Source organism: Ornithorhynchus anatinus, chromosome 4 (genome assembly GCF_004115215.2).
Source record: "Ornithorhynchus anatinus isolate Pmale09 chromosome 4, mOrnAna1.pri.v4, whole genome shotgun sequence".
NCBI lineage: Eukaryota > Metazoa > Chordata > Mammalia > Monotremata > Ornithorhynchidae > Ornithorhynchus > Ornithorhynchus anatinus.
In genome coordinates this window covers 67,991,235-68,017,315 of record NC_041731.1, presented here as the reverse complement: position 1 = coordinate 68,017,315, position 26,081 = coordinate 67,991,235, and the positions used below count along the sequence as shown (strand labels likewise).

The following is a 26,081-nucleotide window of genomic DNA, read 5'->3' as shown; positions in this document are numbered from 1 at the left end:
TGTAGATTGCAAATGATTCACATCTACTTCAGTTGATGCTCTGTTTTTTTTGCTTTAGTCTGATGGTTCATCCAGACTGTAGACTCTCCTGGCTCGCATCCCCTCCTGCCTTCAAGACACCTCTACTTGGATGTCCTTCTGTCACCTCAAACTTAACAGGTCCAAAACAGAGCTCCTTATTGTCCCAACCAAACCCTGTTCTCTCCCAGACTTTCCTGTCACTGTAGACAGTACCACTATTTTTCCCGTATCACAAGCCCATAACCTTGCCATTATCCCTGACTCATCTCTTTCATTCAATTCACATATTCAATCTGCCACCACATCCTGTCTGTCCCACCTTCACAACATCCCTAAAATCGCCCTTTTCTCTTCAACCAAACTGCTACCAATTTAATAAAATCACTCATCCTATCCCACCTAGATTACTGTATCAACCTCCTTGCTGGCCTCCCAACCTCTCTCCTTTCCCCAACCCGGCCAGTCAATACTTCAGTCTGCTACCTAGATCATCTTTCTACAGAAACATTCAGGACATATCACCCCTCTCCTCAAAAATCTCCAGTGGTAAGTGGAGGTAAGCCCATCCACCTCTGTATCAAACGAAAATTCCTCAGCATTGGCTTTGAAGCCCTCAATCACCCTGCCTCCTCCTACCTTACCTCATGTCTCTCCTTCTACAAACCATCCTGCACACTTAGTTCCTCTAATGCTAACCTTTTCACTGTGCCTCAATCTCATCTGTCTCACCGCTGAACCCTGGCCCATGTCCTACCTCTGGTCTGGACCACCTTCTCTCCTCAAATCCACCAGACAATTATCTTCCCTGACTTCAAAGCTTTATTAAAGGCACATCTCCTCCAAGAGGCCTTCCCAGACTAAGCCCCACTTTTCCCCATTTCCCACTCCATTCTGCACTACCCTGACTTGCTCCCTTTGCTCTTCCCCCCTCTCCCCATGCTACAGCACTCATGTATATATCTTTAATTTTATTTATATATATTGATGTCTGTGTACTTGCATTGATGTCTGTCTCTCCCCCTCTAGACGGTAAGCTTGTGGTGGGCAGGAAATGTCACTGTTTATTGCTGTACAAGTACATAGTTCAGTGCTCTGCACCCTGTAAGCACTTACTAAATATGAATGAATGAATGAATGAATGAATGAATGAATGAACTGTAAGCTCATTGTGGGCAGGGATCCTATCTACCAACTTTATTACAGTATACTCTCCCAAGTGCTTAGTCAGTGCTCTGCACACAGTAAATGCTCAATAAATATAATTATTTAAATGACATTTGTTAAATGCTTCCTATGTGCTTATGTACTAAGCACTGGGGCAGATACAAGATAATGAGGTTGGACCCAGTCCATGGTCCACAAATAGGACTCACAGTCTTAATTCCCATTTTACATATGAGAGAACTGAGGCACAGATAAGTTAAGTGACTTGCCCAAGGTCACACAGCAGAGAAGTGAAGGAGCCAGGATTAGAATTCAGGTCCTTCTGACTTGCACACCCATGATCTATCCACCAGGCAACACTGCTTCTTGATTGATTGTGTTCATTTACATGATAGACTGCCTGGTTGATGCTGGAATGAAATGGAACCCTGCCAGGTTCAGCAGGATACTCCAACACTAGAAAACCTCTTTATAATAACCTCCTTTGATAGCCAAACCTCCATATAATGAAGTTTTCCACTGGCACCAACAATTTGCTGTGTAATTTAAGGCTCTTTTGAAACCCCAGAACAAGTAGTTCTCATGTGACAAATCCTACAAATTTCTCTCCTTAGGTTTCTTTGTATTTTTTTAAATGAAAAAATGGTTATACTAATAAGGAACAAGAGAATTGGGGCACTGCTTTTCCAAGACTGGCTTCTATTTCTAATTAATTTTCTTGAAAGTTTCAGGAAGAATGAAAAATATCAAACTCTGTATACCTGATATTAAAACCCCAAACTAACAATACTTTTTTTTTGTAATGGTATTTATAAAGTACTTATTATGTTCCAGGCACCCTACTAAGCACTGAGATCTATTCAAGTTAACCAGATTGGACACAAATGTATCCCACAAAGGGCTCAAAGTTTTAATCCCTATTATACAAATGAGGTAACTGAGGCACAAAGATGTTAAGTGACTTGGCCAAGGTCACTCAGACAGCAGGTGGAGCCAGGATTAGAACTCAGGTCCTACTGACTCCCAGGACTGTGCTCTATCCACTGGGCCATGCTGCTTCTCATAAGTGTGGCATTTGCTAAGTTCTTACTGTGTGCTAAACACTGTGCTAAGAGCTGGCATAATATTGATTAATCAATCACATTTACTGAATACATACTGTGTGCCAAGCACTGTACTAAGCTCTTGGGAGAATACAATACAATATAGTTGGTAGACATGATTTCTACCCTCAAGTAATCTATAAGCTCATTTGACACAGTTCCTATCCCTCTTGGAGCTCACTGTCTAAGGGGAAAGGTGACCAGGTGTAATAATAATAATAATAGTTTTTGTTAAGTGCTTACTATGTGCTGGGCACTGTACTAAGCACTGGGATGAATATAAGCAAATCAGGTTGGACGTAGTCCCTGTCCCACGTAGGACTCACAGTCTCAAACCCCATTTTACAGATGAGGTAACTGAAGCAGAGAGAAGTTAAGTTACATTCCCAAGGTTACACAGATATCTTATCCTCATATTTACAGATGAGAAAACTGAGGCACCGAGAAGTTAAGTAACTTGCCCAAGATCATCCGGCAGGCAATTGGAGGAGTTGGGATTAGAATACATCACCCAATTTCTGGCCCATGCTTTCTCCACTAGAGCATGATGCTTCTGAATAATCAATATCTTGTTTGAATAACCATTTCCCGTTGCTTGGTTCTCTGGAACCCAGGATGCCCACAGGGACAGGCCGTGCAGGTAGAAGAACAGTAATTCAACTGATAAATGAGCCTGGTAGCCCCAAATGAATGCTTTTGTCTTCAGTTTCAGGATATTTTAGGTAATTTATGATTTTGCTAAGAGCATAGAGATTCCTTCAGGCTTATAGTGATGATAAAGGAATGGCAACTAACAAATCATTCAACTAGTGAGCACCCAACACACTGAGATAATGCTACCACTGTCAGGATAGGTTTTTATCTATCAGAACCAGGAAGTGTTAAAACATCACCAGCCCTTTCCTGGTGATTAGTCATAATTTCAACTCATCTCTCATCTAATTTTAAAAGCATCTTCGTCATAGCTGCCAAGTGGCTCACCTAATGACTTGCATAGTTGTATGCCCAGCTTGTTTGAAAATGGGCTAATTAAAAATCACTTCTCTATAAATAGTTTCAATTTTTTTAGATGACTAAGTTCATCAAAAGGTCATTCTTTGTGGAATTCCTACCCCATGAAAGAATTCCCCGGGAAGAAACCGACCCATGCCTAGAAATTATGTTTAAAATCAGAAGGACGGACCTCCCATTGGGAACAAATGATAAGCTAGGGTCCAGATGCTTCCTGGACAAGAGCCTGCCTAGAGGAGCTGATTAGACTGCTAGTGGTTTGGACTACGCCATTTGAGGTCTCTAGTCCCTGCCAGGAGTGTTCCCACTGGGGTGAGGAGGGCAACAAATTACTAGACAGGCAGCACCATAGAACACCGCAAAGTGTATATGTGGACTGTAGACTGTGAGATCACTGTGGGCAGGGAATGAGTCTACTCTGTTTTACCACACTCTCCCAAAACCTTAGTACAGTGATCTGCCCACAGTAAACACTAAGTACTATATTGATTGATTGTTTGATTGATTGCAGTCTTCGCCTATGTTAACCAGCCACAGGGAGACCCAGGAGTAGAGCCCAGGCCTACTGGGTCTCAGAACAATGCTCTATCCAGCGGCCCAATCACAGGACTAAATTCAAAAGAAAATACCAGAAATGATGGCTATACCCCCTAGTGTTTCCCACTTCTCCCCAACATGAGACTCCTTAACCACTTCATGGGTGACAATTTTCTGGGGCTTTAGGGTTTCCAATGAAAAGTTAATAATAGGGGAATAATGAGGAGCCAAAAATATTGACTTTCTTTGTGACCCATTTTAGGCCATTTTGTTTCCTTTTAGGTCTCGAGAATCAAAATGTTGTGTGTCGGGGGTGGGGGTGGGGGAGACACACTAATAATAATAATGTTGGTATTTGTTAAGCGCTTACTATGTGCAGAGCACTGTTCTAAGCGCTGGGGTAAACACAGGGTAATCAGGTTGTCCCACGTGGGGCTCACAGTCTTAATCCCCATTTTACAGATGAGGGAACTGAGGCACAGAGAAGTTAAGTGACTTGCCCACAGTCACACTATTTATGGCTAGAAGCAGCATGGCCTAGTGGCTAGAGCCTGGGCCTGGGAGTCAGAAGGACCTGGGTTCTAATCCCAGTTCTGCCACTTTGTTGTGTGATTCTGAGCAAGTCATTACACTGTGCCTCAGTTACTTCATCTGTAAAATGGGCATTAAAACCAGGATCCCCAAGTGAGACAAGAACTGTGTCCAAGTTATTACCTTGTATATACCCCAGTGCACCACACATAGTAAATGAGAAGCAGCGTGGCGCAGTGGAAAGAGCACGGGATTTGGAGTCAGGGCTCATGAGTTCGAATCCCAGCTCTGCCACTTGTCAGCTGTGTGACTGTGGGCAAGTCACTAACTTCTCTGTGCCTCAGTTCCCTCATCTGTAAAATGGGGATTAAGACTGTGAGCCCAACGTGGGACAACCTGATTCCCCTGTGTTTACCCCAGCACTTAGAACAGTGCTCTGCACATAGTAAGCACTTAACAAATACCAACATTATTATTATTATTACTTAACAAATACCACAATTATTCTTATTACTTATGTAGCATTTTAATGCCTCTTCCTTCAGATACAGCGGTATACAGTATGACAACTATAGCAGCTCTATTTACTGCTGCACATGTAACTGTGAATATAACCTTCACCCATTTCTCCATTTCTCAAATTTCATACACCTCTGAGTATCAGAACCTCTGAGTCTCATTATACAGTCATAATGATGGTAAATAGCTTTAGTAGCATTTTAAACATACAGTTGAGATTGTTCAAGTCTGTGTAAATTAGAGAAAGGAAATTATTGTTTTCCCTCCTTTTTTACAGTTAGGAAAATTTAAAGAGAGAAGAACCGGCTGACTTGTTCCCACCACCCACTGGTTTTGGTGGTCATTATGCTTGGCTGCAAATTAAAAAACAACAACACTCCCACAGAACTCAAGATTATTAAAAGAGATGCATTTTGGAGCAGATCCAAGCAAGAGAAACCTGGCATGGGAAATAGGCTGATATCCGTAAAGGATTAGTCTAAACCTGTTGTTTTCCAAAGGTTGACATGGCAGCAGTAAATAAGGGAATTTTTCACTAGAGGAGCTTGATGAATTTTTATTCAAGGAGAATGTTCCTCATACCTACAAAGAAGCCCTGTCTGCTGACTGGCATGGGTGAACCAATCTTGAACATTATTCTAAATATATAGCAATTTTTCTTTTACAGAATCACTAAAGAATAAAATAATTTGCTAATCACCACTAACCACATCAAGAGCTCATCTCTAGATGCAAAATGCTAAGACTAATGATTTCCTGAGCATTCAGTCTATTTGAAATACTCGATTTTTGGTTTCTAGCTTTCATTCCTTCAAAATAATAATAATAATGAATGTGGTATTTATTAAGTGCTTACTATGTGCCAGGCACTGCAGTAAGTGCTGGGGTGGATATAAGCAAATAGGGTTGGATACAGCCCCTGTCCTGCATGGCGATCACAATCTTAATCCCCATTATACAGACGAAGTAACTGAAGCGCAGAGAAGTTAAGAGAATTATCCAAGTCCACAGAGCAGGCAAGTGGTGGGGTCAGTATTAGGATTCATGACCCTCTGACTCCCAGGCCCATTCTCTATCCACTACACCATTCTGCTTCCCTTACAAGTCAAGTATACCTGCTTACAGAAAAACTCTTTTGGAAGAATTAGCGGGCTAAGAGGACATTTTAGAAAGTTGGGGATGGATGATTTTAAATAAGGTTTGGAGTTTAGTTTCTAACTTTTGATATTGGAATTTAGTATTAAGATACTGGGGTGTCCATGGAATTCCAAGCAAAATGAATACTAGGAAATCTAGTTAGTTGGTTGGGTTGATCAATGTAAACAGCCAATTCAGGTCAAAAAATTGGAAATTGTTACCCTGAAAATATTTGGAAATTTATGTATGTGTGCATATATATATATCTAATGCTTGGAACATAGTAAGTGCTTAAGAAATACTATTATAATAATATGGCTGTATATCTATCTATATATCTATATATAATGAGATCTCTAAAAATGAACTCAGAATAAAGAAAAAAGAAACAGGCCTTTAGATAGCTTACTCATCATTAAAGCTATAAAGCAAATAATGCCTGCAAGTAGAAGCTAAAATTTACATGTTTTCTGGCAGTCCACAGTAGCTATTAAATCCAACCACGTGTAAACAATTGCTTCTTCCTTTCTGGCATGACATATTAATAGAATTAGGTGGTAAAATCATAATGAGCAACAGAACCAATGATAAATTTTGTAATGTCTGTAGAAAAATCATAAAGATGCAGTTAATATCCACAAGGCAAAAAAGTCTTAATCGTGGAAATACATATCATGCCTAATAGTCAAATGCCCTAAGCGGCATCAAGGCACAGCCCAAATGGAGAAAAATTACCCCTCCCAAAGTTATGACCCATTACTTTTAATATTCATTTGCATTTTCTGGAGCTTCAAGTGAAAGGAGTCACTCAAAGTTCCATCCCTGTTAAGACACTGGGTCACTAATTCCACAACAAAGCTACTGGATGCTGCTCAGCAACTGGCCCAAGGCTATGGATGTACTAGTCACTGACGAGCCTCGTTCAGGCTTCTGTCATGTGGATTAAGCAGAACTGAGATTTAACCAAATAATACAGAATTGCTCATGAGTGCAACTCATTTTTGAATTGAGGCCCGGAGTTCATAACATCTTCTAGCACCTGTCTCAAGAGATACACCATGGAGCTCACACTGACATAAAATTGCTCATCTAGTTTTCAGCCAACTGTCAAATAAGATCAGAATCACAGCAAAGACACCCCTGAGTTTGATATTCATTCACTAATGAGTCCAAGATGAGAACTTCAAATGGATTATAGTATTACCGGAGTAATAGGTCAAGGAATTCTCAATCCTAAGTGATAGTCATCACAATTTATGTGATCTTCCAAAAAAACCTACTTGATTTGACTTAGTGCAGGCTACCATTTTACTCTGAAAGTTTTAAGCGCTTCATCACACTTAAGTTTTAAGCGCTTCATCACACTGTTAAATAGCTAAAGTGTCTCTCCCCAAAGATATTGAAGTTATTAAAGTAAACATCTTGGTATTTCTTTTTTCCATTGTCACAAGTGCTAGCAGTACGCACAAATATTGATTGTTAGATGTAGTTGAAGAAAGAGCAGGAGGAGGGAGGTTGGGAGAAGCAGCATGATGTAGTGGAGAGAGCATGGGCCTGGGAGTCAGAAGGTAATGGGTTCTAATCCCAGCTTCACCACTTCATTTCTATGTAACCTTGGACAAGTCACTTCACTTCTAAGTTACCTCAACTGTAAAATGGGGAGTGAGAATGTGAGCCCCACATAGGACAGGGATTGCATCCAACTCGATTTGCTTGTATCCACCCCACTGAGTATGTGCAAGGCACTGCACTAAAAAGTGCTTAACAAATACCATTATTAATTAGGAACAAGGGAGATTTTAGGGCAATTACGCATGATGGCTTCAATTTTCTCAAAAAGGTGTGTGACCAAGTCATTAATGGCAAAAGATGGGGAAGTGGGTGGGGGACAAGAGATTTGAGGATGAAGTTAAATATCTGAAACATCTGGTGAGGGCAATGGAGTCAATAAGGATGGAGAAATAATGTTGCTGGAAGGAAAGGAGGGCAGAATTAAAGCAGGCAAGGATGCTTTAACTGGATGGAACATGAAGAGATGTCAGAAGAAACAACTGCACATGTGTCTAGTGCCCTTTTTATCATGTAGCAGTGTGGCTCATGGAAAGAGCACGGACTTGGGAGTCAGAGGTCATGGGTTCTAATCCTGGTTATGCTACTTATCAAGTGACTTTGGGCAAGTCATTTAATTTCTCTGTGCCTCATTTACCTCATCTGTAAAATGGGAATTAAGATTGTGAGCCCCACATGGGACAACCTGATAACCTTGTATCTACCCCAGCATTTAGAACAGTGCTCAGCACATAGCAAGCACTTAAGAAATACCAACATTGTTATTATTATTATGTATGCTATAACACAAATTTTCCTGAATGTGTGCAAAAACATAAACCTCGGTGTTAATGATGAATTGAATACCAATTTACTTATTTATTCACTTATTAATTTGTCTATACTCTGGCTATAATTAGTAGTTTGCCATTCCTCCTGCTTCAACAATTAGCAAATAATTTATGTTTCTATACCTTTCTCTATTAGACTTTAAACACCCCTAAGGCAGGAACTGTGTTTTCTTCTTCTACTGAAGTCTTCCAGGGCTCTGAACATAGTAACCTTGTGGGCAAGGAAGGTACCAACCAATGCTGTTGTCTTGTATTCTCCCAAGTACTTGTATGCTACCCTCCACAGAATAAGCACTCAATAAACACCACTGATTGACTGATAGTTTGCTCTCAATGAATACAATTGACTGCATATTCTGTTTACCCCCAGTAACGTTCACCTAACATATCAATCAATAATAATGAATAAATCAATTAGTCAATGGTATTTACGCAGCAATTTTTTAATGGAATTTATTAAGTGCTTACTATGTGCCAGATACTGTACAAAGTGTTAGGGTGGATACAAGCTAATCAAGGACTCAGAGTCTTAAATCCCATTTTGCAGATGAGTTAACTGAGGCACAGAGGAGTGAAGTGACTTGCCCAAGGTCACATAGCAGATTAGTGGCAGAGCAGGAATTAGAACCCAGGTCCTTCTTACTCCAAGTCCTGTGCTCTATCCACTAAGCAAACCTGCTTCTTTGTATGCACAGTACTGTACTAAGTGCCTGGGAGAGTTCAGAACAGCAGAGTTGGTAGACATGATCCAAGACTAATAATAATAATAATGTTGGTATTTGTCAAGCGCTTACTATGTGCAGAGCACTGTTCTAAGCGCTGGGGTAGACACAGGGGAATCAGGTTGTCCCACGTGGGGCTCACAGTCTTCATCCCCATTTTACAGATGAGGTAACTGAGGCCCAGAGAAGTTAAGTGACTTGCCCACAGTCACACAGCTGACAAGTGGCAGAGCTGGGCTTCGAACTCATGACCTCTGACTCCAAAGACCAGGCTCTTTCCACTGAGCCACGCTGCTCCTCAAGACTACAAGATTACAAGACTAATCTACAAGACAATTTTGATTTTTAGAGAAGACAGAAATGAAAATAAATTACAGGTGGGACAAATGACAGAATATAAGGGTAAGTACATAAGTTCTAACTCCTCTCAGGGTCACACTTGGAGAGTTGCAGGTACTCTACCAGTCTCAACTACAGGAGGAAGAGTCAAGCAGAGGCCTACCCATTCCATTCCTAGATTGGCCAGTGGCTAGTGAGTGGAAGGCAATCTGCTAAAAGTCAAAACTCACCTGTGCTGGGCAGCAGTGACACGTGAGAGAGTCAAGGGCAGGGACTCGTTTACTGTGTCGGAGACTATGGTAAACTACTTCCATATTTTTACCAAGAAAACTTTATGGATACACTACCAGAATGATTGCATATGGTGAACAAGGTGTTCTGGGAGAGATGTGTCCAACAGCGTGGCTCAGGGGAAAGAGCACGGACTTTGGAGTCAGAGATCATGGGTTCAAATCCTGGCTCTGCCATTTGTCAGCTGTGTGACTTTGGGCAAGTCACTTCACTTCTCTGTGCCTCAGTTACCTCATCTGTAAAATGGGGATTAAGACTGTGAGCCCCACGTGGGACAACCTGATTCCCTTGTGTCTACCCCAGCGCTGAGAACAGTGCTCTGCACATAGTAAGTGCTTAACAAATACCAACATTATTATTATTATTATAATACCAACAGCATAAGACAACAATAACATAAGTGCTTATAGGGTTGGGGACAGGGTATATCAAATGCTTACAAGATACAGATCCAAGTGCATAGGTGACATAGAAGGAAGAGTGAATAGATTTGAATTTGGGGAGAGTAGAGGACTGTCAGTTATGAAGGGAGAGGGAGTTTGGGGCAGGAGAAGGCAGAGGGCAAGAGATGGAAAGTGGGACAGATGAGATCAAGGTACAATGAGTGGGTTGGCATTAGAGGAGTGAAGTATTCAGACTGGGTTGTGGTAGGAAAACAGTGAGATAAGATAGGATGGGGAGAGCTGATTGAGTGCCTTAAACCCAATGGTAAGAAGTTTCTTGCTGCAATAGAGGCAGATAAGCAATGACAGGGGTTTTTTGAGGACTGGGAAAATGGACTGAATAATCAAAGGAGCAGAACGAAGTTTGAATTGGTGGGGAGAGAGACATAGGGAAAGGAGGTCAATAGGAAGGCTTCAGTATTACTATTTAGTAATAATACTAATAATGATAATGATAATGATGGTATTTGTTAAGTGTTTACTATGTGCCAAGCACTGTTTTAAGCACTGGGGTAAATACACGTGGCTCAGGGGAAAGAGCCTGGGCTTCAGAGTCAGAGGTCATGGGTTCGACTCCCGGCTCTGCCACTTGTCAGCTGTGTGACTGTGGGCAAGTCACTTAACTTCTCTTTGCCTCAGTTACCTCATCTGTAAAATGGGGATTAAGACTGTGAGCCCCACGTGGGACAACCTGATTCCCTTGTGTCTACCTCAGCGTTTAGAATAGTGCTCTGCACATAGTAAGTGCTTAACAAATACCAACATTATTACAAGGTCATCATGTTGTCCCACATAGGGGTCAAAGTCCTAATCCCCATTTGACAGATGAGGTGACTGAGGCATGGAGAATTTAAGTGGCTTGGCCAAGGTCATACAGCAGACAACTGGCAGAGTCAGGATTAGAACCCACATCCTCTGATTCCCAAGCCCGTGCTTTTTTCACTAAGCCACGCTGCTTCCCTATTACTATAAGTAACTATTATAGTGACTATTAAGTTACTAGTAAGTAATAGTAAGTTATTACTACTATACTATAGTATAGTATACTACACTATACTATAGTATAAGCGCTTAACAAATATCAACACTATTATATGTAATAGAATACTATAAGTAATTGTACTTATTAGAGCACTGTACAAAGTGCTTGGGAGAGCACAATAGAGGTAGGGATCTTACTCTCATAGATCTTAGAATCTAGTAGGAGACAGACACTAAAATAATTTACAGGTAGGATGAAGACATTGAGTTTAAAGATATGTACATAAGAATTCTATTTACTTATTTGTAACATCTCTGCAGAAGAGGTTTGCAAATCTAAATGAGATTCATCTTGGAGAGAAAAATACCTTATTACTAAGCAACATCAGGACAAGTGGGTTTTTGACATGCAAAAGAAAGTGTTTTGATTTTTTTAAAGCTGAACAACTAACAGCTGAGAAGAGTGGCTTACTTTTTAAGATAGATTTATCCATATTTAAGTGATGGATGCAATTGGTGCTTTATTTGTTTATGACTAACTCAAATCTACATTCCTCCACCTGCACCTCTGATCCCACATCCCTTCTCACCTTACTGAAATACTCGTACCTTCCTCCTTCCCTCCCTGGCCACCATCTTCAACGATCGACTTTCCAGTGGTTCTTTTCGACTACTTTTAAACACACCTTTAAGCTTTAAGTTCTCCCAAGTGCTTAGTACAGTGCTGTGCACACAATAAGTGCTCAATAAATATGATTGATTGAACACTTTGTGCAGAATACTGTACTATGTTCTTGGGAGGGTACAATATAGCAGAGACTGTGGACACATCCCCTGCCCACAATTAAATTATAGTCCAGATGTATCCCCTAATCTAAAAAAACCCCTAAACTCTCACCTCTTACCAATCCTTTTCAAATTCCTAAAGGGAGTTGTATGCAATCATTTCCTCTTCCTCTTCTCCAGTTCTCTCCTTGGGCCCCTCCAATCTGCCTTTGGTCCCCTTCATTTCACAGAAACTGCCCTCACAAAGATCACCAATGACCTTCTTGCAAATGCAATGGCCTCTCTCTATCCTAATTCTCCTCAATCTCTCATTCATTCTTTCATTCAATAGTATTTATTGAGTGCTCACTATGTGCAGAGCACTGTACTAAGCTCTTGTAATGTACAATTCAGCAACAGATAGAGACAATCCCTGCCCCAAAACGGGCTCACAGTCTAAATGGGGGAGGGAGACAGCAAAGCAAAACAGATCATCAAGATCAATAGAATCATGGAGATATACACTTCATTAACAAAATAAATAAGGTAATAAATCATATATACAAATATGCACAGTGCTGAGGGGAGGGGAAGGGGGAAGAGCAGAGGGTGGGGGAAGGGGAGGGAAGGAGGAGCAGAGGAAAAGGGGGGCTCAGTGTGGGGTCTCAGCTGCCTCTGAAAATCTATTCCACTTTTCATGGAAACATTTGTTCATTTATTCAATCACATTTATTGAGCGTTTACTGTGTGCAGAGCACTGTACTAAGCACTTGGGAGAGCACAATATAATAATTAACAGACACATTACCTCTTCACAATAAGCTTACATTACATTGGTTTCACTGTCACTGTCCTCTCCTCCTAACTCTCTGGCCACTCCTCTGTCTCCTTGGCTGGCTTCTCCACTGCTTCCTACCTGCTAAATATGGGAGTGCCTCATAGTTCAGTTCTGAGCCCCCTTCGATTTTCCATCTACATTCACTCTTTCGGAGAACTCTTCATTCCCACTGCTTCAACTACCATCTCTATACAGATTACCAAATCTACATCTCCAGTCCTGAGCTTTCTCCTTCTTTGCAGGCTCATATTTCCTTCTACCTTCAGGACATCTCTTCTTGCATGTCCCATTGGCACGTCAAATGTAAAATGTCCTAAACAGAACTTCTTATATTTCCACCTAACTCCTGTCCTCCCCATGATTTTATTATCAGTACAGACAGCAGCATCAACCTTAATATCTCACATGCCCTCAACCATGGCATTATCCCCAATCATCTCTCTCATTTGACCCACATATTCAATATATTACTAAATCCTGTCAGTTCTACCCTCATAATGTTTCTAGAATCTGCCCCTTGCTCTCCATTTAAACTGCTATCTTGCTGGCTCAAGCTGTTATCATACCCTGTCTTGACTACTTCAACAGCCTCCACACTAACCTCCCTGCCTCCTGCCTTCCCCACTCCAGTCCATATTTCAATCTGTTGCCTGGATCATTTTTCTAAAAAAAATTCAGTCCATGTCTCCCCACTCTTCAAAAGTCTCTAATGGCTAAACATCCACTTTCATCATAAAAAAAACCACCTCCTTATCAAATGTTTAAATCACTCAGTCAGCCATTCCTTTCCTACTCTGTCCTGCCAATCTCCTACTAAAATCTAATCTATCCACTTTACTCTTCTAACACCAGTTACTACTCATTGTATGTTTATCTTATCTGTCTCAATGCCAACTCCTTGTGCATTCTCCATTAATATCAACAGATCATCACTCTTCCCACCTTCAAAGCCCTAAAACTACTCCTTCTTCAAGAAGCCTTCCCTGATTAGAACCTCATTTCTTCTTTCAACTCCCTCCTATGCCACCTATGCACTTGGATTTGCACTCTTTAAGCACTTATTCACCCTATCTCCAACACACACAAACACACACCTATATTCCTATGCTCTCCATTACACTTATCTGTAATTTATTTCAGTGTCAGTCTCCCCCTCTGGATTGTAAGCTCCTTGTGGACAGGGAACATTCGATCAACTCTTCATTATTTCCCAAGCACTTCATATTGTGCTCAGCAAATAGTAAGCAATATATATCACTGATTGTTTGATCAATTGATTTCTGATTTAGTGGTATTTCTAGAAGTCTCATACTGATTATGAGACCTGATATAACAGGCAATAAAGGTGATTGGCACTGGGTGCATCTCCTGGTATGAAAATAGGATGTAACGGACATTATTCCTTTTTCTTGGAAAATTCAGGTCAACTATTTGGCAAGGGAATGGGGGTCTTCAGTAGGCATAAATGTGGTGGGAGAATTACCGATCAGTTTTCTCTTTCATGTTCAGCTTCGAATTAGAGTGACTGAGAGCAAAGTATCCTCTAGACTACTTCAACTCTCTTCCAAGGACTTTGTGTGAAGAGTCGTCTGGTGTGTGCTTTGTCTGTTGTCTGAGAAGCAATGAGAGGCCCTCAGAAATAACTTCCTAAAACAGGTTCTTATGTTTTATCAATCCATTAATTTCATAAACATTCAACTCATTGTGCCGCTACCAGCAAGGCTAAATCTTTCATACGATCATCCTAGTCTTCAATCAGCAAGCTTTTTTAACTAAGGTACAATCATGCCTCTTTATCAAGTGAGAAAAGTAGGCTCTTTTTTCACCACATAAAAAACTGAAAGCACTGAAGAATGAGCCTTTTCAGTAACACTGGGGAGAGTGAGCCTAGCATCATGACTAAATAGGTACTTAGTGAGTATTTACTTGATGTTTATGTAGATTTGGACTGGGTCCAGAGGGGGAGAAAAAAACAACCTAAATCAGAAATCCAAATAAAAACCCTGACTTTCAAACAAAATATTTCTTTTTATTTTGGTGGAAAGGAAGGGAAAAATCCATGGCCCAAAAATCACAAGGAATATCAATCAGCTTTATTAATAGAGTGTTAATGTGTGTAGAGCAATGCATGGAGCACTTGGGAGAGTTCAATATAACAGAGTTGGTAGACTCGTCCTCTGTCCACAATGAGCTTACAGTTCGGAGTACACCAATTGTTCCTAAATAAACATCTGTGGCTAAGGAATTGGTGTTTTCATTTAGCTGGGAAATGTCCTGGCTATTACAGTGACAACCATAGAAGCTTAATTCCCCAACAATTCCTCGTTATCCATTGACATACCAGCAACTGCATTCCACATTTTACTGTTGATTCAGAATTATGGATAGAATAATTGAAAATAGTTTTCAATCTTTAAAAAATAATAATCCTCCCAAAGCACAAGAAAAAATGTGGGGTTCCATGTCAGACAGCAGACTAAAGGCCAAGTTAGTTATGGGGTCCTTCAAACCTAAATAAGGAGCACTAAACTAAAATAGAAAATTACCTGTTTTGAATGGTTCATATTTCACCTGGTCAGCAACGGGGCTGAATTGTATGACCTCAAGAGAGTTTTTTCAGCTTTATCCCTCTATAATGTGAAGATCTGATGATGGTACCAGATCTCAAATTCAACACCTGATACATGAAGAAGCAATACTCTCTCCAACCCAGTGCATAATTCACGACAACCAATTAAAAGAGAAGCATCATGGCATAATGGATAGTGCATGCACCTGGGAGTCAGAGGGTCATGGGTTCTAATCCTAACTCCATCACTTGTCTGTTGTATGACACTGGGTGAGTCACTTTACTTCGGTGTGCCTCAGTTACCTCATCTGTAAAATGGAGGTTGAGACTGTGCCCGCAATCTCGGTATCACCCTTGACTCATCTCTCTCGTTCACCCCACACATCCTATCTGTTACCAAGACCTGCCGGTTTCACCTTTACAATATCGCCAAGATCCGCCCTTTCCTCTCCACCCAAACGGCTACCTTACTGCTACGGGCTCTCGTTATATCCCGGCTAGACTACTGTGTCAGCCTTCTCTCTGACCTCCCTTCCTCCTCTCTCGCCCCACTCCAGTCTATTCTTCACTCCGCTGCCCAGCTCATCTTCCTGCAGAAACGATCTGGGCATGTCATTCCCCTTCTTAAACAACTCCAGTGGTTGCCTATCAACCTCCGCTCCAAACAAAAACTCCCCACTCTAGGCTTCAAAGCTCTCCATCACCTTGCCCCTTCCTACCTCTCCTCCCTTCTCTCTTTCTACCTCCCACACCGCACGCTCCGCTCCTCTGCTGCCCACCTCCTCACCGTCCCTCGGTCTCGCCTATCCCGCCATCAACCCCTGGGCCACGTCCTCCCGCGGTCCTGGAATGCCCTCCCTCCTCACTTCCGCCAAACTGATTCTCTTCCCCTCTTCAAAACCCTACTTAAAACTCACCTCCTCCAAGAGGCCTTCCCAGACTGAGCTCCCCTTCTCCCTCTACTCCCTCTACCACCCCCCCTTCACCTCTCTGCAGCTAAACCCTCTTTTCCCCCTTTCCCGCTGCTCCTCCCCACTCCCTTCCCATCCCCTCAGCACTGTACTCGTCCGCTCAACTGTATATATTTTCATTACCCTATTTATTTTGTTAATGAAATGTACATCGCCTTGATTCTATTTAGTTGCCATTGTTTTTACAAGATGTTCTTCCCTCGACTCTATTTATTGCCCGGGCATGGCATGGCAAACAAAAACCATCATTATTATCATTGAGAAGCAGCATGGCTCAGTGGAAAGAACCCGGGCTTTGGAGTCAGAGGTCATGAGTTCAAATCCCAGCTCTGCCACTTGCCAGCTGTGTGACTGTGGGCAAGTCGCTTCACTTCTCTGTGCCTCAGTTACCTCATCTGTAAAATGGGGATGAAGTCTGTGAGCCCCACGTGGGACAACCTGATTCCCCTGTGTCTACCCCAGCGCTTAGAACAGTGCTCTGCACATAGTAAGCGCTTAACAAATACCATTATTATTATTATTATTACATCGCCTTGATTCTATTTAGTTGCCATTGTTTTTACGAGATGTTCTTCCCCTTGACTCTATTTATTGCCATTGTTCTTGTCTGTCCGTCTCCCCCGATTAGACTGTAAGCCCGTCAAACGGCAGGGACTGTCTCTATCTGTTGCCGACTTGTTCATTCCAAGCGCTTAGTACAGTGCTCTGCACATAGTAAGTGCTCAATAAATACTATAAATACTACTGAACTGTGTCCAACCCGATTTGCTTATATTTATGCCAGCATTTAGTACAGTGCTTTGCTCGAGTAAGCGCTTAACGAATACCATAATTATTATTGTTAAAATGAGATTTTTGAGGGAACTCCCTTAAATGCAGAAGAATGAAGTGTTTGATATAGAGGTTGGAAGGAAACAATTAAGATTATTCAATGGTTCCTATGCCTTTAAATTTATGGACCTAGTCTTTGCCTACTCAAAATGTTTATTTTCTGTTATGTAAACATGGTCACAGTTTGCCAAGTTCCACATTTGTTACTTGTGCAAAATCATCATTAACTTCAGAGGCAGAAAAGTATGTACATGCTTAGAATTTCAAGTGGTAAGACAACCCTTGGGTGAAAATATAAACTCTTCTTTATCTTGAAAATTAATTCCTCTGTCGGTAAGATTGTTTTTAGATAGTATTGAATTTACTTAACTTGTAATATTATTTTATGACACAATTTGTAAAATAGTAAATAGAAAAAACAAACTTAGAAGAACCTTCTTTAAAAATTGCCCTGATACCAAAAAGTTGAACTTGTAGACCTCTAACATGTAATAATTAATGTTGAGGCTAATTATCTGGATATAATTCAGTTATTCATCCAATCAATCACATTTATTGAGGACTTACTGTGTGCAGAGCCTTGTACTAAGTGCTCAGGAGATTCAACAAACAGTCGCATTCCTGCCCACAATGAGCTCACAGTCTAAAGAAGGAGAACATCTCTTGACCCTAAATTCATTATGGGCAGGGGCTATATCTATCACCTTTGTTGCATTGTACTTTCTCAAGCTCTTAGTACACAATAAGCTCTTTTCTTCTCAAGCTCTGCCCACAGTAAGTCCTCAATAAATACTACTGGTTGATCTCCTGGATTCATACATATAGTAAAACCTGCTTACCATTGATTTAAAGCACCCAATCATCCACGCCCCTCCTACCCTGCTGATCTCCTACTCCAACCTAATCCACTTACTTAGTTCTTCTGATACCACCTACTACTCACTGTATGTTTATCTCATCTCTCTCACTGCCAATCTCTTTCCCACTCCCTCTGCATTAATATCCAACAGATCATCACTCTTCCCACTGTCAAAGCCCTAAAATGACTCCTTCTACCAGAAGCCTTTCCTGACTAGGCACCCATTTCTTCCATTCACCTCCCTTCTGTGTCAATAATGCACTTGGATCTGTGTACCCTTTAAGCAATTCTTATTCACCCCACCGCCAATACACATGCACAAACACACACACACATTCAATTTTATCAATGAAGTAGGGGACAAAATCATTACGGGCAAAAGATGGGGGTGCTGGGGGACAGGTGATTTGAAGTGGGAGGTAAAAGTCTGAAAGAGTTGGTGTGGGTAATGGGCATGGAGTCAATAAGGATGGAGAAGATGAGGTCCCCCAAAAGATTGCTGCAGGGGAGAGATAGAGTCATCTAGAGGGGGCCAGGTTTCAGTGATGGCAAGGGTCAAGAAAAATATCAAAATATAAGTAGAAAAGTCAAAATACACAACTATATAAATATTCAGGAATGCAGAGGATAAGGATAAAAAGTTCCTAAATACTAGAGTTGGCAGTTTGTGGCTTAGTGGAAAAAGTCAGGGCTTGGGAGTCAGAGGTCATGGGTTCTAATCCTGTTTCTGCCACTTGTTCATTCAATAGTATTTATTGAGCGCTTACTATGTGCAGAGCACTGTACTAAGCACTTGGAATGAACAAGTCGGCAATAGATAGAGACAGTCCCTGCCCTTAGACAGACAAGAACAATGGCAATAAACAGAGTCAAGGGGAAGAACATCTCATAAAAACAATGGCAGCTAAATAGAATCAAGGCAATGTACATTTCATTAACAAAATGAATAGGGCAATGAAAATGTATACAGTTGAGCAGATGAGTACAGTGTTGAGGGGATGGCAAGGGAGAGGGGGAGGAGCAGAGGGAAATGGGGGGAAAAGAGGGTTAAGCTGCGGAGAGGTGAAGGGGGGGCGGTAGAGGGAGTAGAGGGAGAAGGGGAGCTCAGTCTGGGAAGGCCTCTTGGAGGAGGTGAGTTTTAAGTAGGGCTTTGAAGAGGGAAAGAGAATTAGTTTGGCGGAGGTGAGGAGGGAGGGCATTCCAGGACCGCGGGAGAACGTGGCCCAGGGGTCGACGGCGGGATAGGCGAGACCGAGGTATGGCGAGAAGGTGGGCGGCAGAGGAGCGGAGCATGTGGGGTGGGCAGTAGAAAGAGAGAAGGGAGGAGAGTTAGGAAGGGGCAAGGTGATGAAGAACCTTGAAGCCTAGATTGAGGAGTTTTTGTTTGGAGTGGAGGTTGATAGGCAACCACTGGAGTTGTTTAAGAAGGGGAGTGACATGCCCAGAGAGTTTCTGCAGGAAGATGAGCCGGGCGGCGGAGTGAAGAATAGACTGGAGCGGGGCGAGAGAGGAGGAAGGGAGATCAGAGAGAAGGCTGACACAGTAGTCTAGCCGGGATATAACGAGAGCCCGTAGCAGTAAGGTAGCCGTTTGGGTGGAGAGGAAAGGGTGGATCTTGGCAATATTGTAAAGGTGAAACCGGCAGGTCTCGGTAATGGATAGGATGTGTGGGGTGAACGAGAGAGACGAGTCAAGGATGACACCGAGATTGCGGGCCTGAGAGACGGGAAGGTTGGTCATGCCATCCAAGGTGATAGGGAAGTCTGGGAGAGGACCGGGCTTGGGAGGGAAGATGAGCTCAGTCTTGCTCATGTTGAGTTTTAGGTGGCGGGCCGACATCCAGGTGGAGACATCCTGGAGGCAGGAGGAGAGGCGAGCCTGAAGGGAGGGGTAGAGCATGGGGCGGAGATGTAGATCTGCGTGTCATCTGCGTAGAGATGGTAGTCAAAGCCGTGAGAGCGAATGAGTTCACCGAGGGAGTGAGTGTAAATGGAGAACAGAGGAGGGCCAAGAACTGACCCTTGAGGAACTCCAACAGTTAAAGGATGGGAGGGGGAGGAGGTGCCGGCGAAGGAGACCAAGAATGACCGGCCAGAGAGGTAAGAGGAGAACCAGGAGAGGACAGAGTCCGTGAAGCCAAGGTGAGATAAGGAATGGAGGAGGAGGGGATGGTTGACAGTGTCAAAGGCAGCAGAGAGGTCAAGGAGGATTAGAATGGAGTAGGAGCCATTGGATTTGGCAAGAAGGAGGTCATGGGTGACCTTAGAGAGAGCAGTCTCGGTAGAGTGGAGGGGACGGAAGCCAGATTGGAGGGGGTCTAGGAGAGAATGGGAGTTAAGGAATTCTAAGCATCGATTGTAGACGACTCATTCTAGGATTTTGGAAAGGAAGGGTAGTAGGGAGATAGGGCGATAACTGGAGGGGGAAGTGGGGTCAAGAGTGGGTTTTTTTAGGATGGGGGAGACGTGGGCATGTTTGAAGGCAGAGGAGAAGGAGCCATTGGAGATTGAGTGGTTAAAAATAGAAGTTAAGGAAGGGAGGAGGGCAGGGGTGATGTTTTTAATAAGGTGAGAGGGAATGGGGTCCGAGGTGCAGGTGGAGGGGGTGGCACTTGCGAGGAGGGAGGATATCTCCTCTGAGGATACTGCAGGGAAGGATGGAAAAGTAGGGGAGAAGGTTGGTGGGGGGGAGGGGAGAGGCGGAGGGGTGACTTTGGGGAGCTCAGACCTGATTGTGTTGATTTTTGTGATGAAGTAGGTGGCCAGATCATTGGGGGTGAGAGATGTGGGAGGGGGAGGAACAGGGGGACTAAGGAGAGAGTTAAAGGTCCGGAACAATTGGCGGGGGTGACGGGCATGGGTGTCGATGAGGGAGGAGAAGAAGTTTTGCCTGGCGGAGAAGAGGGCAGAGTTAAGGCAGGAAAGGATAAATTTGAAGTGTGTGAGGTTGGCTTGGTGCTTGGACTTTCGCCAGCAGCGCTCAGCAGCTCGAGCATAGGAGCATAGGAGGTGGATAGAGGAGGTGATCCAGGGCTGTGGGTTAGTGGAGCAAGAGCGCTGGAGGGAAAGGGGGGCCAGAGAATTGAGATGAGTAGAGAGGGTGGAGTTGAAAGTGGAGACCTGATCATCGGGAGTTGGAAGTGAGGACAGGGCAGCAAGGTGAGGAGAGATGCTTTTGGAAAGATGGATGGGATCAAGAGAGCGGAGGTCTCTGTGGGGCAGTAGCAAAGATTTGCAGGGGGACGGAGTGTGAGAGATGAGGCAGGTGAGAAGGTTATGGTCAGAGAGAGGGATTTCACTTGTCACTTGTGTGACTTTGGACGTCACTTAACTTCCTTGGATCTCAGTTCCCTATCTGTAAAATGAGGATGAAGTCTGTGAGCCCTACTTGGGACACCCTGATTACCATGTATCTACCTCAACACTTAGAACAGTGCTTTGCACATAGTAAGCACTTAACAAGTGCCATCATTATTATTACTATTATTATTAAAGAGCAACGGGAACTCATCGGAGAAGACTTTGCAGAAGAGCTGGGATTTTAGGACAGCTTTGAATGTTGGGAGAGCTGTTCCCTGTCAGGTATGGGGAAGGAGGGAGTTTCAAGACAAGGGAACAACAGGAGAGAGGCACAGATGGCAGGCTCTTTTAAGGCAGAGATCATGCCTACTAACTCTATTGTAATCTCCCAAGCATTTAATTCAGTACTCTGCACAGTGTTAAACACTTTTAATTGCTTGTGTTGAGAGAGGTACACTTGGAAGGTAAAAACCCCTCCTCAACCTCACAGATCAGCCCAGTTATCGTCCCATCTCTCTCCCACCATTCCTCTTATCTCCTTGAGTGAGTTGTCTATACCCACTGTCTCTACTTCCTCTTCTCCAATTCTCTCCAAAACATCCTCTACTCTGGCTTTCGCCACCTTCCGCCACCTTCACCCCACAGAAACTTCCCTCTCAAAGGTAACCAATGAGCTGCTTCTTGTACAGTCTAAGGGCCTCTACTCCATTCTAATCCTCCTCAGCCTCTCAGCTGCCTTTGACAGAGCAGAGCACTCCCTTCTCCTGAGCACATTATCCAAACTTGGCTTCAGTGCCACTGTCCTCTCCTGGATCTCTTCCTATCACTCTGGATGCTCATTCTCAATCTCTTTTGCAAGCTGCTCCTCTGCCTCCCACACCCTAAATGTTGGGAGCCCCTTAGGATTCAGTTCTGAGTCCGCTTCTATTCATCTACAGATGTGTATATTTCTATGATTCTGTGGGACAACCTGATTGCCCTCTGTCTACCCCAGCGCTTAGAACAGTGCTTGGCACATAGTAAGCGCTTAACAAATACCAACATTATTGGAGAAGCAGCGTGGCTCAGTGGAAAGAGCCTGGGCTTCGGAGTCAGAGGGCATGAGTTCAACTCCCGGCTCTGCCACTTGTCAGCTGTGTGACTGTGGGCAAGTCACTTAACTTCTCTGTGCCTCAGTTCCCTCATCTGTAAAATAGGGATTAAAAGCATGTGAGCCCCATGCGGGACAACCTGTTTACCCTGTATCTCCCCCAGCGCTTAGAACAGTGCTTGGCACCTCGTAAGCGCTTAACAAATACCAACATTATTATTTATCTTGATGGTATGGATGTCTGACTACTTGTTTTGTTGTCTGTCTCCCCCTTTTAGACTGTGAGCCTGTTGTTGGGCAGGGATTGTCTCTGTTGCCGAATTTTACTTTCCAAGTGCTTGGTACAGTGCTCGGCACACAGTAAGCGCTCAATCAATACAATTGAATGAATGAATATTTTGATGGGATTGATGCCTATCTACTTGTTTTGTTTTGTTGTCTGTCTCTCCCTTTTAGACTGTGAGCCCATTGTTGGGCAGGGGTTGTCCCTATCTGTTGCCGAACTGTACTTTCCAAGTGCTTACTACAGTGCTCTGCACACAGTAAGCGCTCAATAAATACAATTGAATGAATAAATCCATACTCTTGGAGAACTCATTCAACTTCAACTTCCAACTATATGTGGATGATTCCCAAATCTACAATTTGTGCCCTGATTTCTCTCCTCTGCAGTCTCATTTCCTCCTGGCTTCAGAACATCTCCACTTGGATGTCCCACTGACACTTTGAAGTTAACATGTTCAAAACAGAATTCTTTATCATATCATCCAATCCCTGTCCTCTCCCTGACTTTCCTTTCACTGTAGGTACTACCACCATCCTTCCTGCCTCACAAACCTGTAACCTTGGTGTTATCCTTGACTCAACTTCCATTGAACTCACATATTCAATCTGTCACCAAATCCTGTTGTTTCAACCTTCACAACATCATGAAAATCTGTCCTTTCCTCTCCATTCATTCATTCATTCATTCAATAGTATTTATTGAGCTCTTACTGTGTGCAGAGCACTGTCCTAAGCGCTTGGAATGTACAAATCGGTAACAGATAGAGACAGTCCCGCCCTTTGACGGGCTTATAGTCTAATCGGGGGAGACCGTCAGACAAGAACAATGACAATAAATAGAATCAAGGGGAAGAACATCTCATTAAAACAATAGCAAATAAATAGAATCAGGGTGATGTACATCTCATTAACAAAATAAATACGGTAATGAAGATATATACAGTTGAGCGGATAAGTACAGTGCTGAGGGGATGGGACGAGAGATGGGGAGGAGCAGAGGGAAAGGCGGGAGAAGAGGGTTTAGCTGTGGAGAGGTGAAGTGGGGGGTAGAGGGAGCAGAGGGAAAAGGGGAGCTCAGTCTGGGAAGGCCTCTTGGAGGAGGTGAGCTTTAAGTAGGGTTTTGAAGAGGGAAAGAGAATCAGTTTGACGGAGGTTTGGAGGGAGGGCATTCCAGGACCGTGGCAGGACGTGGCCCAGGGGTCGTCGACGGGATAGAAGAGAACGGGGGATGGTGAGGAGGTGGTCGGCAGAGGAGCGGAGCGTGCGGGGTGGACAGTAGAAAAAGAGATGGGAGGAGAGGTAGGAAGGGGCAAGGTGATGGAGAGCCTTCCATCCAAACTGCGACCACATTAATCCAAGCGCTTATGCTATTCCACCTTGATTACTGCATCAGCCTCCTCACTGATCTCCCTACCCCTGTCTTTGCCCACTCCAGTCCATACTTCACTCTACTGACCAGATAATTTTTCTACAAAACAGTTCATTCCATATTTCCCTACTTTCAAGTACCTCCAGTGGTTGCACATTCACCTCCACAACAGACAAAAACTCCTTACCATTGGCTTTAAAACACTCCTCCGCCTTGCACCCTCCTACCTTACCTCCCTCTACAAACCAGTACACACACTTTGCTCCTCTACTGTCAACCTATTCACTGTACCTCGATCTTGTCTACCTCAAAGTCAACATCTTATCCATGTCCTCCCACTTCATATCTAAGACAGGATCACTTTCCCCACTTTCAAGACCTTACTGAAAGCCTTCAATACCTTATTGAATTGCCTTCCCTGACTAAGTCCTCATTTCCCCTTTTCCCACTCCCTTCTATGTCACCCAAGCACTAGGATTAGCATTCTTTATTCACCCCTCCCACAACCCCACAGCACTTATGTAGGTATCCATAATTCTTTATATTAATATTTGTCTCTCCCTTTAGACTCAGCTTGTTATGGGCAGGGAATGTGTCTATTAACTCCATTATACTGTACTCTCCCAAGTGCTTTGTACAGTGCTCTGCACATGGTAAGCTCTCAATAAATAACTGATAGATTGTTTTAGAGAAATGAAGAAAATGAAATGGGTAATAGGGTGTGAAGAAAGCAGATAGATAAGGTCAGGAGAATTGAAGAAAAGCCTAGAAGCTGAATGCGTGGTGCTTCTGTTTAATGCTAAGGTACATGGAGAGTTTGAGGAGCATAGCCTAGTGGGAAGAGAACAGGTCTGAGAAACAGAAGACCTGACTTCAAATCCTGGTTCCATCAAGAGTGTGCTGTGTGACTTGGAGCAAGTAGCTTAACTTTTCTGGGCCTAAGTATCCTCATCTGTAAAGTGGGGAAAAATATATCAGTTCTCCATCCCTCTTAGACAGTGATTCTCTTGTGGGACAGGGACTTTGACTAATCTTATTATCTTTCATCTATACCAGCACTTAGCACAATACTTGCCAAACAGGTACTGCTTAATACACATCAGGAAGACTGAGGTATGAGACAGACAGAAAGAAAAAGAACCTTTCTTTATGGTATTTATTAAGTGCTTACTATGTGCTAGGTGCTGTACTAAGCACTAGGGTAGAATCAAACTAATCAGATTAGACACAGTCCATGCCCCACGTGAAGTTCACAGTCTTAATATAGATGAGGCAACTGAGGCCTAGAGGAGTTAAGTGACTTGACCAAGGACACATAGCAGATACGTAGCAGATCTGGGGTTAGAGTCCAGGTCCTTCTGACTCCCACACCTGTGCTCTATCCGTGCTTTATTTGATTCCAAACTTTAATTTACATTGTTAGCGTGTGCCCCTTGAAACAAACACAGCTTATCTGAGATGAAGAGATGAAAGGGCAACCTTTCAGAGGCCTAGCCTCGAAAACTGGTTTGCTTTATGTTGACAGTCAACTTTGCCAGCTAGGAATTCATAGGATTAAAGCCATTCATCACAGCAGAAAAATTATCTCATGTTTTCACTTCTGGAAATGAAGCTTTAGGGGAGTAAGCCCCTCTCTTCATTACCTATGCACTTAGCTGTGTAACACTTAACTCTGGTTTTCCTAAGCAACATCTTAGTCCACCTCCAGCCCCACAGCACATATGTACATATCCTTATACTCTGCCATTTCCCTTACCTATAATTTACTTTAACATCTCACTCGCTCACTGCATTGAGAGATCCCTAGAGGCAGGTGTGGTGTCTACCAATTTTTATTGTACTGCACTCTTCCAAGTGGTTAATAAAGACCTCTGCACACAGAGTTCTGTAAATACCATCGATTAATTGAACTTACATGTATTTGAATGCAACTCACAGCTTACTTCTGCAAGTATTGAAGTCCAGGACAATGAAATATTTTACTAGGCTATTTGAGTTTAAAGACTA

At 42.9% G+C, this 26,081-nt stretch overlaps 1 protein-coding gene and 1 non-coding gene across 3 annotated transcripts in view; one reads left to right on the top strand and one right to left on the bottom strand.

Annotated features, from left to right (window-relative positions):
• OXR1 (oxidation resistance 1) overlaps positions 1-26,081 on the bottom strand; it is a 341,306-nt gene that overhangs the window by 299,325 nt on the left and 15,900 nt on the right. The gene's annotated exons all lie outside the window — the stretch shown is intronic.
• Positions 9,566-9,703, top strand: LOC114811882. The gene has a single exon (XR_003759578.1). It is a non-coding gene; the product is annotated as a small nucleolar RNA SNORA7 (small nucleolar RNA).